General features: G+C 46.6%; 1 pseudogene; it reads right to left on the bottom strand.

The window, feature by feature from the left end:
• Window positions 1-14493: 14493 nt before the first annotated feature.
• Window positions 14494-14609, bottom strand: LOC112485412 (annotated as a pseudogene).
• Between the last annotated feature and the right edge of the window lie 5165 nt (window positions 14610-19774).

The raw sequence follows: 19774 nt of genomic DNA, 5'->3' as shown, positions 1-19774 counted from the left end.
CAGGCTAAGCAGGGTGGGAGGAAGTTCTGAATGTCATACCTGGGACATTCCAGAAGCCACATCACCTGGCAAGTCACCCCCAGGAGCAACAATTTACTGACCTGCCAGGAAAAAGCAAAAACAAACAGTCCATGGAGCCCTTGCAGAGGTGCAATTTGCCTCCTGAACCAGCCCAGAGCTCCTGCAGTCCTTAGGGAACAGAAGTATGCTGTGGAATGTTGGGGTGAACAAGCGGTTCTCAGGAAGCTGAGTGTCTCCCAGGAGGGCATGTAAGGGTACAAGACAACTCACCAGGAATCCAGGCCCAAATAGGTGCTGGAAAGAAGGTAGGCTTCCGAAGACCGAAATTGGGAAAAGAAACATGCTTTGACCAGAAAAGTCCACCCCCAAATTCTGGAGCTGGGTTGGTGGCCAGCTGTGAAAGAATGAGAAGGCCAGAACATCACATCCTCCAGTCTCCCTTGGCCTTTAAAACCCCAGATGAGCAGTAATGTGGGCCTAGTGGAGAAGTCCGTGTTGTAGATTAGCCGAATATAAGAGCTTCTGACAATTAACCTCTAAGGTACCGGCGCAGGTTGGGGTGGAAGCATAAAAGGGCAGGAGAGAACCAGACCAAGAGTCCTGAGTGTCTAGGAACCGCCAGCGCCACGCAGAAATTTTCCTCCTGATTCTGGCCCGGGACACAGCCTGAGTCTGGGCAAGGTGGTGGTTGTGAGGCGAGGCTCTGTTTGGCCTTTCCTCCCTGGCCTGTTACTCTATGGAACGGTGTCGGCCCCCGGTAGCCGGGCTGCTGCTGGGCCCTGCACGCCTATCCCCAGAATAGCAATGAAGAGTGATTTCGCCTCCATCCGCTTTCCGCCCAACCCTCCCGCAGGGCCCGCAGATATTAGAGAGCATGTGTAGGTAGAAATTGCTTCCAATAAAGAAAAGCTCGTTTGAACTTTCCTCTTCGAGTTTCCAGAAGGCCACCTGCCACCGCTGAGGGTCCTGACTGGAAACCCCCGCTGTGGTGCCACCAAACCCAAGCAGCAGTTCACCTCCACTTCCAGCAAGAAGGACTATCTGCTCTTCTATTCAGGGTCTTTTTCTTTGGGTAAAAGAGCAAACTAATGGCATTCCCCATCCCCCATACCTCCCCCCACCCGCACGTCCGGCTGTATTTGTTGGAAAACCTGAAAGTAAACTCCAGTGGCTTGCTCCTCGAGAGAGAACATTATCTGCCACATTAGCCTCAAACTTCGGGAAAGTTCCCAACCCCCTTCGTGCGCAGAAAGCGATAGGTGGTCGGGCGCTGCTCTCCAGCAGCCCCCGGGGCTTGTCTACCGCGGAAAGGGAGGCAGTGAAGGCGGAGGGGCAGCCCTTTGTGAGGTCTGCCTCCCCTCGAGCTTCGGGCGCTTGGAGCATCAGATAATCTTCAAACCCCGCGGTCTGGGAAACGAGGCCGGAGTTTGCAGGGGGTAGGCGGGGACGGGTAAGGGATCCCGGCTTGCGGGTAGGCGTGGGTGGGCGGGGCGCGGGAATCCCAGCCTCGCGGTGCGCGCGAATTCCTCCCGCGCAAACATAGCCCAGTGAGCAGCGCCCAGCGGGCGATCGGTCCCGCGCGCAGACACCGCTCGGGCACCGTGGGGGTCACAATTCTCGTTGTGAAAGGCGAGCCCCTCCGCCGACCGCAGCCAGTGATGCGGTGATCGAGCCAAGAGGGTCCTCCAACCTCGCCGTGCGCGCCGGTCCCTTCACGGCCGCGGATGGCGCGCGGCCGCTGGGTGCGAACAGCGGCGGTTCCTGCGGTCTGGCCCGCGGCCCGCTGAGAAACCAGCCTCAACTTGATCCCGAGCGCGTCTGAGGTCATGGGAAGCTGTAAGGCGGAGGCGCGGGGAGATGAGCAGAATGGGAGGTCTGACTGAGGACGGTACCAGAGGAAGGAAGGAAAGAAGCTCAGCGAGATGGACCTCCTGGCCCGTCCCAAGTGCGGAGTCAGCCAGTGGCCCTGGGCACACCCGACAACCGCGAAGTTCCCCGTCCAAGTTGGAGATCGGGTTTAGCGCCTTGTCACACAGCTTCTAGACAGAGGCCAGCTGCGCCGGGAAGCTGGCCCCCCACGGGCATGAAATACTCCACCTCTAGCTTGAACCCCAGCCCTGCACTCACCGCCGCCTCTGAGTCTGCTGCTTCTGCTTCAAGTCCCCAGCCTCACGTCTCCCGCCCACACCCCCTAAAATGTTCCCTGAAGCTGCCTTCCCTACCTTCCAACTTCCTCCACAAGTGCCCATTCCCAACCTGTTATCAAGTCTTAGGGAGAACGTCTGCAAAATGTTTCCTGAATCCCAGGGCTTAGTTCTTGCCCCTCTACCTCCCACCTGGACGCCTGCAGACTTCTCTGTGGATTCCTAAGCTTTAGCCTCCTCCTCCCTAAATCCATTTTCCACACTGCTCCCCCGAAGCGCGTGTTAAAACACACAGGGACCTTGGCGGTTGTAAACCTCATCTTTCCTCTGTTGAGCAGGCCAGGGGAGGGAGGGGGACTTGGGCTCTGAGGGCTTGGGCTCACGTTTATTGAGGACTTACTATGTGTCATTTTTTAAACGTCAAGTGGATTTTCCCATTTAACTGCCCACCAACCCTTCTGGGTATTATTATCATCTCTGTTTTATAGAGGAAGAAACTCAGGCACAGAGGGTCACACAGCTTGTGAGGAGCAGAGGCAATCCAGAGCCAGGCAGTCCACCTCTGAGTCTGTTTCTCCACCATTTCAGTGCACTTCTGCAGAAAGCCCTGATGGCCCTAACAGGTGTAAAATGACCCACAGCACCAGCTGTGTCCTGAGGGCCAGGTGGCAGCGACTATCTGTTAACTGAGTGGATAGGGCAGGTGGATGTCAGGTCAAGTTTGATCCTGAGTGCCTCAGAGGCCCCATTGCTCTTCCATTTGCTTTTAACGGATTAGTCATCTGAGTTTCTGGGCATGGACAACTTAGAACAGCCTCCACATTTGGCTCCTCCTCCTGGTGCTCACCTGACAGCCTCCTCTACCCTCCTCTTGCTTGGCTGCATCCAGCAGACACCACAGGTGTCCTAACCCCACAACAGACTTGTGACATTCTCCTCCTTCTTCCACAAACACAGGCTCCTTAGAGCCCTCCACACCCCCAGTGCCCTCCCATCCCCAGCCCTGCCAAGCATCAGCCTCTTGCCACTTCCTTTGCATGCGAATGAGGCACTGTCTGGGATGCCTTTGTCCTGGAGAGGTGGGATTTCTATTATTAAGTAATGGCTGGGAAATCAGGATTCAGCCGTGGTCCCCTTTTCAGGACCCACAAATCACACCACAAGAGGCCCTGGCCCCCATTTCCTGCCTAGGAATTAAGGTGATTTCTCCCCACCCACCCTTCCATGACCTGGATAAAACAGGCAGAGACTCAGAGACTGCAATGCACAGGGACCATCTGACCAGTGTTTGCTCTAGTGAATCCCCTACTTTTTATTTCTGAATGAAAGATACCTATTATGTAATACATATGCTCTTTTTTCTTCCTGGAATACATATCCTATCAGTAGTGCTATGGCTTTTTAATATAATTTTTAATTATTTTTCCGTACAAATGCATAATATGTATGAAATTCAAAGGGTTCAAAAAAGCATAGTTTTCCTCACCCAGGGGCAAGCTCTGCCATCACTCACTGCCATCACCTGCTCTGTTTCTTTTAATTGCTTTTAATGCTTTTTATGCTACCACCAAAAAAGTACACACATTGATGCTTTGGGGGAAAAAATCAATGCTGTTTCAAAATGGAGCACTCAGGTTCTCAACACTGAGCTTGTATCATGCCCATGGCACACACTCTATTAATCAAATGGGCCTGGGCTGTAATGAGGAGGCATCTGCCTCAAATAGAGACTGAAAGGTTTCCCCCCATCTCCTCTGGGTATACAACAAGAAATACTGGAAGATGCGAAGTATACAAGATTTAGATAAGACTTCAAACCATCGCGATGGGAGGAGTTGCTGGGTGCTGGAATCTACAGGTGAGCCACATTATTAGGACCACATGCTCTAATAACCTCTGGATGTGGATCAGAAGAAAACATAACCAGAGAATGTAACCAAGGAAGAGTGGCTTTCTCTTTCTCAAGATGAATCTTTCTAACTTTCTGGTGAGGGTTGTTTTAGTATCAGCGTTTATCTACAGAGACAGTCAAACTCTCAGGTATCCTTAGTAACTTTACTTCTATTTTCTTAAACACTAATTGCTTCCCAGAGGAGAACAGAAGAAACCACCTAAAAAATGTTACTAACTATTGCTTCAGTAACCAAAGTGATTCCACCCCTGTGCCTGGCCATGGTCTAGTCACTTCATAAAAAGAGGCAGAGCAGCACGCACCAAGCAACCCCAAAGCTTTCTTTTCCCTCGTCAGAATCTCTGTTTTAGTAATTTTCTTCACAACCTTTTGGTGGAGGTGCTGGTGACCAGGAAGTGGAGAACATATAAGCAAAATGGATGAAGGGAAGTCAAGGACATCGATTATTTAAAGTCTTCCTCATTGGCCCAAGTGTATTCAGAAAAGAACTCATTTTGCTTTCCTAGATGAGATGAGGTGGCCCATGACATCACACAGCAAATCGTTACCTCCTTTAATGCTCTGCTCCCTTACTTGAAGGCTGTGCTCCTGGCTGTCCTTGCAGCTCTGTGCCAATACTTTCTTGATCTCTTTAGTGGGCTCCCTCTTCTCAACTTGTCCCTATGTTTCCTAAGATGCTGCCTTCAATCTAGGGTTAGTCTCACACCGTAGAATCTCCATTCATGTTCATGCTTCTAACTAATCTTTATGTGCGTGATCGCACATCCTCAGCATTGACCCTGACATCTCTTCTGAGTTTCAGACTCAAAACCCCATTGCTTTGGTGTGACCATACTGCCTTGGATGATGTATGGGCACCTCACACTCGTGTTCAAAATGGAATTCATTATCTTTAACTCTGCATTTGTCTTTCTGCTATATTTAACTACTAACCCAATGATTTTACTGTCAGTCATTGACCTTAATACCCAAATCTGAGCACCACCTTTTTACTAGATGCTTCCATTTCTCTCACTATGTGTATTCAGTAACCAAGTCTTACTGATGTTACCTTTTAAGTATCTTGACCCTACTTCCTCCTTTCCAATGCCTGAACCATTGCAACGGCTTCAAGTCTTTTCCTTAAGTCTTCTAAAGAAATCTTTTGTATCTGGTAGAACTCTTTTAATGCAAGTCACACAAGCTGGCTTAAACAAAAAGGAACATTACTGGTATAAGGCTGATTTCGGAAGTGGCTTGGTATGGAAGCTCAGTGAACATCACTCAGGCCCAGTGTCTCCATCTTGCCACTCAGTCCTACTCTCCTTCAAAAGCTGGCTTCATTCTCAGGCCTCATGCAGTGGTAAAATGACACCAGACGCTCCAGCTCACATGCCTCCACATCCAAGTCCTATAGAAAAAAGCCAGACCCTGAGTCACATGTTACCCCTCCCCCTGCAGCTGAGGACAGTTGCTCCCCCTCCGAATCTCATGGACTGAAAGTGGTGGAGAAATAGAATTGAGGCAATTACTAGGAGTAGCACGAATTGACACTGAGCAGCCAAATACATCAGAAGCCCATAACACATCTGACTCCACGGGGAACCCTTCAATATTTCTCCAGGTTAAATCATGCCAATCAAAATTTTGTCAAAATGATTTGACTTCTGTCAATACACAATTTTAATCATCGTTGAGCTATTCGTTTTGTTTCCATTGACATTTTTACCTGTAATCTTGAATAAGAGTCGAATATTTTTAAATGATCATGTGGATTTATCTCTTAATGTCCATGGAACTGTGAGCAATGCTGTGAGAGAGTGCCTCTGGGATAACTAGGGAGAGAGAGGAAGAGAGAGTTCTTATAGTTAGGGTTCAGTCAGGAAACAGAGCAGGTGATGGCAGTGAGTGATGGCAGAGAGTTCTTATAGTTAAGGTTCAGTCAGAAAGACAAACTACACCCCTTATTTGAAGAGACCATTTAACATAGTGAATTGGTTGAATGGGTGATGATGGACTAAAAGGGACACAGATATTGTACCTGAAGGAAATAGCTAGCATCTCTAAGGAGCCAAGGGAAGGAGCTAGGATTTTGAGAACCCAGGTTCTAGAAGCTTGGAGAAGGGGCCCTGCCTGAGGCGTTGGAACCAGACCTTAGCGCCTGGCTGGGCCTGAGGCGGGCCTCTCCAGAGATGAGCTCACATCTCTGAGTTGAATGTGCCAGTCAGTGGGTCTGAGCTCTCTGACGGAGGTGATGATGCTGGTCCTAGGACTGAGGGAAGCAAACCCCAAAACAGGAAACCATGGCCACTGTTGCGGTCACAAGGATTTGGGGGCAATGCTGACAGGAACAGGAGCAAACAGAAGGGAGTGCGGGTCTGTTTCAGGCCTCAGCCCTGCAGGCTCTCTTTAGTAACCACTACTGGTAGAGGGTAAGGTTCAGAGTTCTGTGATAGCTCCAACATAATAGAGCAAAGCTGGGTTGATGGGGAGCTTAATAACTGGTTTAGGTGGGGCGGGGAGGGGTACGGGGGACAGAGGGGAAGCTGGAAGCAGGAATCACTGAAAAGGGAAGAGAAAGCTGTGGGGGAAAGTGGGAGAGTTCTCCTGCAGGTCCCCTCTTCTGGGGTATTGAATGCATAGGTGAATAAAGCAAACTCAGCAACAAATGGCGGGGTCAGAGGTACTGTCTTTGTCACAAGCTCATCCTCTTCCACTTCACACCCTGGATATAAGAACACACATGACACACATATACACCGCACACATATACACTACACACCACACACACTCTACACATAAAACACATACCACAGTACATACACACATACCACATATACACACCACATAAATGCCACATGCACCATGCTCATGTACATATCACACGCCATATACAAACCACACAAAAAACACACAACACACACACACTTTGTTCATGAGTTTCCTGGGTCTAGGTTTGGTTCTCTAGAAGCAGCCCCAGGACAAAGATTGGTCTGCATATGAAGTATTAAAGAAGTGCCATCAGGGGAGATGGGTGAGGGAGGGAGGGAAGCTGGGAGGGAAAAGGAGGAAACCAAGAAAGGGTGTGATTTCAGGCTGCATCCAGTGGACATAGGTTGAACCTAATCTCACAGAAAACTCTGGAGAGTAAGTTGTGCCCTAGAGTTATCCTAATCTAAAGCCAGGAGACTCAAGATTTCTTACTCCTGCATCTGGGATTCAGAGTCAGAAATGCCTACCATCCTCCTGCCTGGAAGCTCCTAACCGATCAGTGGTTAGGAGCAGTTCCATTCCAGTTAGGATGGGTGGTTGTTTACTTGCCACTTTTAGAGGGCCTTCCTTCCTACCTCCCTCCTTCCTTCCCTCCTTCCCTCCATTCTTCCCTCCCTCCTTTCCTCCCTCCCTCCCTCCCCACTCCCTCCTTTTTTCTCTCTTTATTTTCTAAAGTATTTATTCCTTCCTTCCTTCCTTCCTTCCTTCCTTCCTTCCTTCCTTCCTTCCTTCCTTCCCAATTTCCTTTCCTAACACTTGCAGAACCCTGGCCAAGATTACAAATGGAGGCCCCAACCTAGAACCTCCCTGCCCATGGCTCCATCACTCAGCTAAGAGGGGCCTCACTCGCAATGATGTGGACATCCCAGCTCTGTCCATATAACCCTGCAGCTCTGCCAGATACCTACCCCTTGGCCACCTCTCAGGCCCAGGAGTCCATACACCAGGTGCACACTCCACAAATGAGATCTGCCCAAGCCTTGGAAACTGGAGTATTTTTCTCATTTCTGTTTTTCTCTATCCTTGGATAAAAGCAAACACTCTATTTTTTGTTTGTTTTGTTTCCTTAAACATTTTAGCATGCATACTAAACACATCAAACCTGCGGGTAATCAGTGTTTTTACCCTCTTCCCAAACAACCCAAGGACTTTAGAACGTTTTTAACTCCAAGCTTCCTATCCCAGTTTATGTGCTCTTTTAATCATGTTTATCTCAAAAAAAAAAAAGAAAGAAAGAAAAAAAAGAAAAAAGAAAGAAAAGAAAAAAAGAAAGAAAAAGAAAGAAACCCACAGGACATTGCAGTTGTTGTTGTTTTATACAGATAATTCTGTTTACATTTATGCCAGTATTTTTACTTTCTTTGTTCATCAATTCTTATTGCTTCTCAGACTGTCCATCAGGGACCTTTTCTACTAGCTGAAGTGCATCCCAGAATTTCCTTTAGTTAGTGTTTATTGGAGAAAACACTCCAAGTTTATCTTTTTCTGAAAAGTGCTGATTTTAGCACTTTATTAACTCCTTTATATCTTAAAGGGCTTTCAAACGGCTTTTATATTATCCGGTAAGGGCAGTAAAGAAAGTGAGAAGTTGATGACTATCCAATAAATGGAAAGGAGGAGGCAATGCTAATCTACCAGCTTGTTTGGGGTGTTCTTTTATGCAAAGACATAAAAAAGAAATGCAGCTTTGAGAAAGATGTGCCCACAAAAGAGAAAATGAATCATCATTATTACTTTGATTTTCTTTTCTATGGTGCTCACCTCTTTCTGAGGACTGCTGGAATGCTTAGAAGATGCTCCATCTCAAATGGCCAAAAGCATTTGGTTCACCCAAGCCTCCTTAAAGGAATTGTTTATACTCATGGGCTTTATTTTATCGATTTCTACTCACTCTTAATTCACTCTAGTCTGGCTTCTAGCATCATAAATCTACCTAAACATCTCTCTGAAGTCATCAATGGCCAAATCAATTAAGGTCCTCCCAGAAGCAGACTCCGAGGTGGAGTTTCAGATACACGAGATTCACTCTGAGTAACACCTGTGGAAGATCAAGTGGCAAAGAGAAGGAGGCAGGAGAGCCTTCCGACTGCGTCCCAGGGCTAATACCTATGAAGGAGAGAGGCGTGGAGGGAACAGCATAGGAAGCGCTTTGGGCTGCGGGCGGCTCTGAGAAAGTCTAGGCAGCCTATATGGAGCTGTAGTGCAGAGTTTACTCACTTTGGCCAGAAATATGAGCCCTTATATCATCACTTGGCTCAGTCACTGGCTGATGGCTTTCTCAAACACTCAGGCAGACCCTGGATTCACCCACAGCTAGAGGCCGTCAGTCATTGCACTCTTTGGGGCAGGTTCTCTCTTGAAGGGACATCTGAGTTGTGTACCCCACACTGCCACAGCCACCATGGCAACAAGTCCAGTGAATGTCCTCCAGCCTTCATCTTACCTGACCTCTCTGAAGCACTGCGACACGGACCTGTTCCCTCCTCTGAGACGTCATCTTGCCTGGGCCTCTATAGCTCAGTATTTTCCTGGTGTTCCTCAAATGTTTCTGGCTGCTCTTTATGAGAATTCTTTGCAGGTCCATCTACATCTGCGTGCCTTAATAAGTTGATATTATCCAAGCCGTGTCCCTAGGCCTTCTTCTCTACGTTCTCGCCCGGGTGATCTTACCCACATCCATGCTTAAATTACAATCACAGTTTAGAACCAAGTCTTAAATTGGGTCAGTGGGCAGCTTGATTCACTTTGCATACCTTGTCTGTCCAGGACTCTCAGCTTGCTAAGAGCCCAAAGCACCAGTGATCGAATCCGTCATCTGGGCTGATAACTCCCACCCTCAGGGAGACCGGGGTAACGTGCTCGAATGTACTCTCTGACCTGCAAAACTCACACAGAAATACGGTATTGTTGTAACACCTGACAGACTTATTCCTGAAGTATGACACTGCCATTTATTTTTATGGTTCCCTATTTTCTAGAATAAAAACATCCCAAATCCTAATCTTTGCATTGGGAACTCAGCCCCAAACACATTTTCCACTTCTCCCCTTCATTCCCACTCTGCTCTGGCTTGGCATTTCCCAAACCTGTGTTCCATGGAACATGAATGCCCTTTAAAAGGTAAATTTATGCTCCATGGGAAAAGTCACGTTTGGGAACCATTGCCCTCCTGGAAGGTTAAAACATGCTTTTTCATATTAAAGGTCTGGAGAAGAATCAGCTTTTTTAACGAGTTTTTCCAACTGACTTAACTGTAGAGTCTTTTTTTTTTTCCATGAAACATTATAAAATTCCTACAGACCACATATTCCTATATCCCACACAATATAGATAGGAAACTTGGCTCCAGGCAAGTGGAGTGACTTACTTTTTTGTTTTAGAGAGGTCGTCCACACGTTCTTGCTGCCAGGATTCCCCAGTAGGGGGAGCCCTGACTCACATCCTTTTCAAAGCCTGGCTATACCCGCCCTTTCCTCCTACTCTGTACATAGAATGGTTCCAATCAACCCATCTTTCTGAATCAACTTATCCAGGTTCGGTTCTATTTCTCACAACTAAAAGACTGACCGTCACACCAGTGAGCAAAAAGCTAATGGAGGGATTGTAGTCTCAATCTGAAAATTCTTCAAAGTCTCCTTAACATTTGAATTGATAAATAACTTGTGAAATATCTACACAATGGGATACTGCACAGTAATGAGAATCAACTTTCTTATGCATGAATTTCACAAACATAATTAGAAAAAAGCTAGACACAATTTGAATCCATTTATATGAATGCGAAAAAGACACAACTAACCTATGCTATGGGATGTCAGGATGGCGGTTACCATTGGAAATGGGAGGGATACAAGAGGGGCTGTAATTGCTGGTAATGTCCTTTTTCTTGATCTGGGTGCTGGCTTCCTGCATGTGTTCAGTTTGTGAACATTCATGAGGTATACCTTTGATAGATTCAATTCTCTGTATGTATGCCGTACTCCAATAAAACATTGAGAGGCAGTAGTATCAGAAAAAAAATCATGCCCACTGAGGATTCCATTGGTAAAGCCACCCAAAGAAAACATGTTGATTTCAAGACAAATGGAAACAGAAAAATTTCCAGGAGGCAGTATTCATCTGCCCTAATCACCACGTAGTAGACAACTAAGGGTCACCACCATAGCCCAGAGACCCCCACAAATTAGTCCAACTGTCTAATCCTAAACCTGCTCAGCCACTTACCATGCCTCGCCCATTCCTTCCCAGGAAAACCACAATAAAGGCTTATGCCCATGCTTTCTCCCCTCACCTTCCGCCTGCTGATGGACCCTGGAGCTTCCCCAGGTGGCTTGCGTGCTGTGCTGTGCCTCCTGTTTCTGGGGACTTGTGCATATAGACTCCTTCCTTCATTACAGTTGTTTCTGTCAGGCCAGTCATTTCTGTGTGTCTTAACCACATTATAAAAACAAATCCTATGTACGTTTTAAAGCACATTCATTAATATTCCACAATTTTTTAAGGAACTGTTTAGGAATGCCAAGGATAGAGCAATAACCATGAAAACAAGGTCCCAGCTCTCATGGAGCTCATGTCCAGTGGGACAAAGATAATAAACAAGCAAAAGAAACATTTCCAGGTAGGGTTAAGTGGTATCAATGAATTAGGCCAGGATGAGTCATTTTATGTTTGTATGTTTGTTTGTTTGTTTGTTTGGGAATATTGGTCAGGAAAGGTCTCCCTAAGGAGGTGACACTTGAGCCAAGGCCTAAATTGTTGCTTGTCCACCAAGAGCACTCATAGGTCTGTGCTGGGGGCTTGGAGGCATCCAAAAGAACCAGAATGATGTATCTCTCACCAGTCTCAGCCAGAACAAGCTCTCTTCCTTTCTCAACAAGGAAAAGAGGGCTTGAATCCAAGAGAAAATAATTTCCCGGCATCAGCAAAGTCCATGGCCTGCCCCAATCTAGTTGCCTTCCAAATGCTATAAAGCTGAGGCACCCCAGGACCAAGACCCCCAGGAGGGGTTGACTACATGCCAGAACCCTCCAGGCAGTGGCCAGCTTGCATATGTGTTTACATAACTATTTGCAAATAAAAATTAAGTTTGCAGATCCCTGAGCACGTTTTCTTTCCCATCTCTGGGGACCCACTGCCTAGTTCAGCTCAGCAGTAACACAATCCATCCCTGGTCACTGCAGACCTGACCTCCCACCCCACCCCTCGCTCCCAAGCCTGGTCAGGCTGTCCATCCTCCATTCACATTAACAGCACACAGTCCCATCTTTTAAAAATGATTAGATCCAACTTACTCTGGACAACGTTGGAATCAAATAAGGGTAGAAATATTAAATCATCTGCTCCCAACTCCTCAGTGGCACATTATGGGGTCATTGACAAGGTGCGACCCTCTAGAGACCTGTAGCTGAACAAGGCCTGCGCCTGGGGACAGGGAGTAGCTGATGGCTTCCACATTCCCCTTCCTCAAAGCTCCCAGGCAGGGCCTGGGTGTCCAGCACTCGGAGCCTTCCACACACACTCTGGGCCTTGAGTCCAGTACCCCACATACCTCCCTTCATCAAAGAAAGATCAGAAACCCCAGGTCTGAAAAGTCGCTTCCACGTCTTCCACTGAAATCTCCAGGAAAGAGCCCCATTTCACTTGGGGCAAGTGGAACCGGGCCAAGCCTGCTTTACTAAGAGCAGGCTTCTTTTCCACAGCCTTCTCTCTCTTCATGGGGTCTGTGCCAGCAAAAGCTTCTTCGAAGAATATTTCCTATGAAATCTGGTTCTGTCGCTGCCACTGGCTTGTTTATCTTTGCCTCAGATTCCAGAGAGTTTGTCTCTCACCATATAGCTCCCTGGTGGGTTTGTTTGGGTATTTACACAAATACAGCCCATCAGCTTTGATAGTTATCCTGTGGAAGTCTTTTTATCTGTCAGTAATGTCATGCTCCAGAGCTATGAAAACTCAAAAGGATTGCTCATACCTTGTAGCAATTTAAAACCAGCAGAGATCTCACCAAGAGCCAAGGGCTGGCAGAGCCAGAGAGCTTCCGTGTGGCCAAGATACAATGCTGGCTATCTCTAGCATGCCATTGTCCTCCACAATCCCTGCCAGGCACTGGATGGCCTGTGAAAGGTCCGTTCCCTTGTATGGAGGTCAAATCTCGAATTCTCAAGGCTCCCAGCTGGCTTAAGAATGTCAACAAAGAATCTTTCTATTTATCAAGCATTTTATATTTCCCCGTTTAAACAGGAAGTCTGCCTCCTGTTTAATCCAAGAACCAGGCCTCAAGAGTTGCAAGTTGGCAATTTAGTAACGTGTATGCATAGGCACTTCTTTGGATAAATCAAAGCTTCCGTGGAAAGTGCCTAAATCCTATAAAAGTAATTTATTTGCTTATCCACAAAATTATAATATTCGTTTTGTTTGTGTAAACCCACCAGTCATCAGTCATTAATATATGAACCACAAGAAACTGTTTCAAGTAGGATTTCATCCCAGACATAGTTTCCAGTTTGAATCTGACATATTATACCTGGGAGGACTGCAGGAAACCATAAATAATTCCTAATTCCTATGCTAGGTCTATGTATAATAAAGAATTAATTTTTTAAAAACACACACGCGCGCGCGCACACACACACACACACACACACACACACACACACACACACCCCAGGAGGCTGGCCTTAGGACTATGCTGCCCCTTCTGTAGCCACCATGAAACGAAAGAGATGCCTCTGTCTGCAGTTATCATTTGGAGCAATTAGAAAAATTTATTTAGCGGTTTGGGCACATAATTGGAATCCAGGTACTCAGAGAAGGCTCTCGAACAGTTCCCGCAGGAAGCACAATGGTTCCCCCAGCAGGATGGAAGAGAGAGACCTAGGCCACAGCAGGGAACCGGTATAGTTGGGGAGATACCACATGGCAAGTGGCAGGAACACATTCCAGGAATCATTTGAGGAGTGTCAAGTAGACTGCTTGCCTAAAGCTTCCCCCCTGTGGCAAAAGCGCCTACCCTCTTACATTTGCCTCAAAGCAAAGGAGGCTCATTTTCCCCCTGGCTAATCGTCGGATGCGGAAACAGTGATGCCTAGACCTTCAGAGGAGGCTTCCTGGAGAAGGTGGCCTTTTACAGGCAAGCAAGAATTGCTTGTGGGTGGGACACAGGGACAAAGGCATTACAAACAAAAGGAGAGCCAGTGCCTCAGAGAGGGGACACAGAGGCCCCAGGGCCATGGAGGAGTGGCAGGCCCATCCCTGGGATGAGGAGCCACGAGGCTGGACAGAAGTGCCAACTGGAGCCCAGAGGACCCTGTGTGTCCAGCTGAGAACTTCGGGGTTTTTCTTGAAGCAAACAAAAAAAGACTGGAAAACTATAAAGACAGACATGAAGTTAAACTCGCTCCTTAGAAAGATCACGGTGGCCACAGGTTGAGAACCGGGTTGGAGAGGGGTGACAGTGCAGGCAAGCAGACCAGTGAGGATGGGAGGAGTACCTGGCCCAGGGCGGCGCTTCTGGAAGCATTCATGTTGTGCAGTGAAGGACCCATTTTATTTTGTTTCCAGTCCTTCCTGTACAGATATCTTTGTAAAATTACTAGAAAAAGAAAATTTTTAAAGACGTACAAAATATAAGCCTTAATTTTTTGTTGTTGTTGTTGTTATTATTATTTATACCTACAGCACCTGGTCTTCCTAGGTGGTCTCTCATCTAAGTACTAACCAGGCCTGACCCTGCTTAGCTTCCAAGATCAGACATTGGGCTTGTTCAGGGTGGCATGGCCATAGACCATAGACTATGGCTCCACTGGGGTGTGAACCCAGGAATTTCTGCATGTAAAGCAGACGTGCTAATCGCTACACTATGGAACCACATCCAAGCCTTAATTTTTTAATCAAAAATATTTTAATTCAGGTAAAATACAAATAACATAAAATATACCATTTTAAGTGTACATTTCAGTAGCGTTAAGTACATTCACATTGTTGCGCAACCAATCTTAGAACCTTTTTATCTTGCAAAACTGAAACTACATTATTAAACAACGACTCTCATTTCCTTTCCCCGCAGCTCCTGGCAACCACCACTCAACTTTCTGTCTGTGAATTTGACTACTCCAGGTACTTCATATAAGTGGTATCATACAGTATTTATCCTTTTGAGATGGGCTTGTTTCACTTAGCACAATGTCCTCAAGATTCATCCATGTCGTAGCATGAGTCAGAATGTCCATTCTTTTTAAGACTAAATAATATTTCACGTTTTGTTTATCCTTTCATCTGTCAATAGACACTTAAGTCTCTCTGTCTTTTGGCTATGATGAATAATGCCACCATGAATATGGGTGTACGATATCTCTTAAAGTTTCTGTTTTCAATTCTTTTGGGTATATACCCAAAAATAAAATTGCTAGATCATCTGGTAATTTTATTTATAATTTTTTGAGGAACCACAATACTATTCCACAGTGGCTACACCAATTTACATTCCCTCCAACAGTGCACAAAGGTTTATATCCTCACCAACACTTGTTATTTTTTGGTCTTTTGATAGTGACCATGCCAATGGATATAGAAAAAAACAAACAAACAATTTTTTATCATTAGGTTCAACAGGTATAAAATGATCCTGTCAAATTGCTATATAACAGTTTTAAATGCTTACTCTCAACTTCTGCACTTATCTCATTACAGACCAATAAGGAACATTTCCCAAACTGGCCACAGTCTGTGGAGTAGACTTTGAGCAGCACTGCCCGGGCAGTGTCCATCCCTGGGGATGAAGAGGACCAGAGAGTGAGAGCCGACCCTGACCCAGCTCTTACTCTCTGGCACTGCCTATACTCATCAGTTAATCAGCACAACACCCGCATGAAATAGATGCTGTTATTATACCCAGTTTAGAGATGAGAAAACAGAGGCACAGAGGTTAAGAGCCTCCCAGTGCCAGCAGGTTGAGAGGTGGCAGAGGCAGCTGTGAACCCCAGAAGTATGGCCTCAGACATTTTGTTGTAATTGTTTTGTTTGCCAAGATTACTTAATTGATTAGTCATGGGGGGTGGGGGGAGATGGAAGTTCTCCCAGGTTCTGGGTAGAGTGATCAGGTAGACAGGGATGCCAAGTTTGGGAAGAAATGTGATCAGTCTAGTTTTGGACATGTCGAGGTTAAGGTTCACGTGTGACATCCAGGTGGGAGCAGTGCCAAGGACAGCTGGGTAATAGATTCTGAGCTCCTAATCAAGGATTGGGCAAGAAGTGCAGTTGAGGAATGCCAAGGTGAGGATGACATGAGTTTGGTGAGATCCCACAGAAAGGCAAAGAACATTCTAGGAAGAGGCAGAGGAGCCAAAGGGGAATGAGGAGCCAGAGGAGAATGGGGTAAGAAAGTATACCCAAAAGGAAAGGAGATATCACCAAGGGAGACTGGGGCTATCTACACAAGACAGGATAATACAATGCTTATGTGTTTTGCCATGTGGTGGCCCCTGATGTATACAGAGGCCATGGAGGTGGATGCTGGGTTGCTATAGGTTGAAAGGTGGATGGTGGCCAGAAGGAGGGAAGAAGAAACCAAGAGTGCAGACCACTATTTCTACAAGTTCAGTGTGAAGTGAAGGAGATACAGACAGTCTCTGAAGGGAATCTATGCATGTCTTCCGGAGGTGGGAGGAGGGGAAGGTTGGGCCAAGAATGAGTTATTATTTTCTTTTGTCTTATCAAAAAAAAAAAAAAAAGACTGGAACCAACACGAGTTTTTATATAGATGGGGGAGGGAGTGGAAGGTGGAACCCACTAGAAAGGTTAAAGATTGAGAGGAATCTGTGCTGATTGCTGGAAGGATGGAGAATTAGATAAGGAATGATCATGCTTAAACAAAAGGAAAGAAGCTCCTCCTCCCCTAAGATGTGAGGGAAGATAGTTTATAATACAGATTCATTTGTGAAAGACGGGAGGAAGCAGATGTCATCAATAGAGTCGGAGGCAAATTGTCCACTAAGAGAGAGGGGAGTGGGTAGGTGGTGATCAGTACTGAGGAGAGAGATAAATATTAGATGTGCCACCAAGACACAGCAGTAAGAGTCACCTGGGGTCTTGGAGAAGATGCACCAGACGCAGGAAGAGCTTGACTGGCTGGAGATAACACAACAGCTTGGTCCCATGGCCCGTTTTTAGGATTTGTCTCCATCAGGGCTCAACTGCCCAAACACAGAAGCAAAGAAAGTGGATAACAAGATCCATACAAGTTAAGTTCTCACCAGTTGACTCTGGCTGCCATCAAGGGACAGGAAAGTAGAGTGATTGCTGTCATGAAAGAGAAAGAATGAGATCAACTGTTGTGGTTTTAAAGCATGTCCACGAATTCTTTGACACTCCTCTCATAGGTGGTCTTTGGTGTGGGCTGGAATTAGTGACTTACTTCTAAGGAATAGCATGTAGTAGAAGAATCAGTGTGTGACTTCCAACTCTAGGTCGCAAAAGACTTTGTGGCTTCTTCTTGGATCATTTGTTTTGTTCTGGGGGAAGTGAGCTGCCATGTCGTAAGGATGGAGAAGTGCTTGTGGCAAGGAGCTGAGGCCTCCTGTCAGCAGCAGGCATGGAGCCATCTTGGATGCAGACCCTCCAGTCCCAGTCAAGACTTGAGATGACTGCAGCCTTGGCTGACATCTTTACTGCAACCTGTGAGAGACCTTGAACCACAGCCACCAGCTAAGCCCACAGAAACCACTTGAGATAATAAGTGTTTGTTGTTTTAAGCTGTTAAGCTTTGTGGTAGTTTGTTATAAGCAATAGATAACTAATATACTGCCCAGGTGTGAGAGTAGAGAAGATGGACAGTGGAATTGATCCAGAATCAAGGTTTGGCAGGTGGGCCCTGGCAGAGGTCAGAGGAGCAGGAAGGTTGGGGGATCGGTGTCATGAGAGGAAGAGAATTAAGTGGGACCAGATAGATGAGAAGTCATGGCCCTGGAAGTCTCTGTGAAATCAGAGAGCACATGAATAGCAGTGGGGGTGAGTGGGCAAGACAGAGAGAAGTCAGAGGGTGGGGTTTCCTGTTTGAGGGGGACATGTTTGTGTGCATGAGGTTACAGGAAGGTGAGGGTCAGTGGAGATAAGTCTCAGGGATGGTGAAGCCACCAGGACAGCAGTGCGGCTTAGGTTGGGGGAAAACGACATACCTTCAGATGCCGAAAGTCTGAACATATATGGGGAAGTGGTTGGGGCCAATAGATGACGGGGATAAAAGTGTCTTCTCTGGGTGACTTGAGGCTTCGGAGAGATTTTTTTCAAAGAGTGAAAGCAAAACAGCCTCTAAATACGCCATAAAGAGCACTCAGGACCCCGGCCGCCCCAGGAGATAGCAGACTGCAGGTGGGCCAGCAGATAGAGTAAATAACTCCCAGTGCCGAACCCTCCCATTTTAGGGCTATCAGGGACACCAAGATAAAGAAGTAGGTGGTCCGAATCTAGAGGAGAAACAGACAATGAAGGCAGAAAATCCCTGAGAGGAAAATGGGCTTTAGAGAAACAAAATTCCACTGGCCGCTTCAACCTGGTGTCACCTGTGCTGTGCAGGAGAGAGGGGACTCCCAACAACTGAGGCAGGATCCTGATCTTCCTCTTGCCCTTTTCCTCTCCCCACCGCCCCTCACCAGAGTTTCTTTTTCCTTGGGTGGCTCTCGGTGTAACCTCCATCACGGCTGTTCTTCCTTCTCATGTCCACACTCTCTTCTGGAGGGTTGTTGTGTTTCCCAGTCCCAACTTTTCCCACTGAGTCAGCAGGCAGGGCCTTGAGTCACTCCTCTCTCTGAGGCTGGCTTGTCTGCTTGATTCTCTCTTCACTTAGATGACCTTTCCCAGAGGGCCCTGTGGTTCCCCGGGCAAGTCTGAATCCCAGAAGTGGGCAGAAGTCATCACCCAACTAGAGCTCTGTACCTTTACGCTGAAATCCTAGTATCTGTTTCTATATCGTGAAATTCGCTGAAGTTCCCAATATAGGTTTGTCTGCTAGCCAAATGCTTTTGAAAGGACAATGGCAAGTCTGAGGTGGTCTCCTGGCCCCTTCCTGCCTTCTATATGCATGCACGGTCCACAGCCACACCATCCTGTGAAGTGACACAAGTGACAACATTTGCAGAGAAATGAACATTGCAAAATGACAAGGCCAGAAACACCTTTTGTAAAAATGTTAGCAGTCAAAGGGACAGGCTTGTAATGCCCTTGGACATCAGCTCTTGTCCCTTTGCTTTTGCAGTTGTTTAATGTTGAAACAAGTCAGCTTAGAGCTGGATAATAAATGAATTCCAGCTTGAGTCTTGGCAGGATTTGTTTTTGCTTGAGGAAAGCTGTTTATGCTAACGAGTGCTCCCCCCTTCCATAGTTCGATTTATATTATACAGAGTCTTGTCCATCATCTGGATGCTGCTGTAAACAAGATAATTTTTGTCTACCAGGAGTGGGCCTGATGCCAATAACTTTAAATAAACACAAGCACCAGTTTTGTATTTACATAGTTTGAGGTAAGTGCTGGCAAGAGTTTTTAATGGCGCCATCAGCTCCTCCCTGGCTAAGGTGGTATCGCTTTCGGGACTGACCTTGTTTGTGGAACACTCACTCGGGGGAAAGATTTCATGCTTAGCAGATGAGTGCTACACCCAGGCCTACATTCCTTTGTGTGGTTTTGGCATTTTTTAATTCCATCAAGTTAGCATTGCGCTGGATGGAGCAGGGCAGGGGTTGGTGGGAAGACCTTAGCTGTATACAGTGAAATCATGAAATCAAGAGACTGATAGCGTCAGTGGCAAGGCTCTAGGTGTCATTAGGCGCTGAGGATTATGTTATTAATAGGGCTAGTTTTGCTCTATGGAAGACATTGGTGAGTTGAGTCACATTCCTTGCAGATCAGAAATGGAATTTTGCGGAAATCTGAATGTCTGCGGCAATTCCAAACCAAGCA

The sequence above is a fragment of the Pteropus alecto genome, unplaced genomic scaffold (assembly GCF_000325575.1).
Source record: "Pteropus alecto unplaced genomic scaffold, ASM32557v1 scaffold138, whole genome shotgun sequence".
In the NCBI taxonomy this organism is placed as follows: Eukaryota; Metazoa; Chordata; class Mammalia; order Chiroptera; family Pteropodidae; genus Pteropus; species Pteropus alecto.
This window is presented reverse-complemented; position numbering and strand designations above follow the sequence as displayed.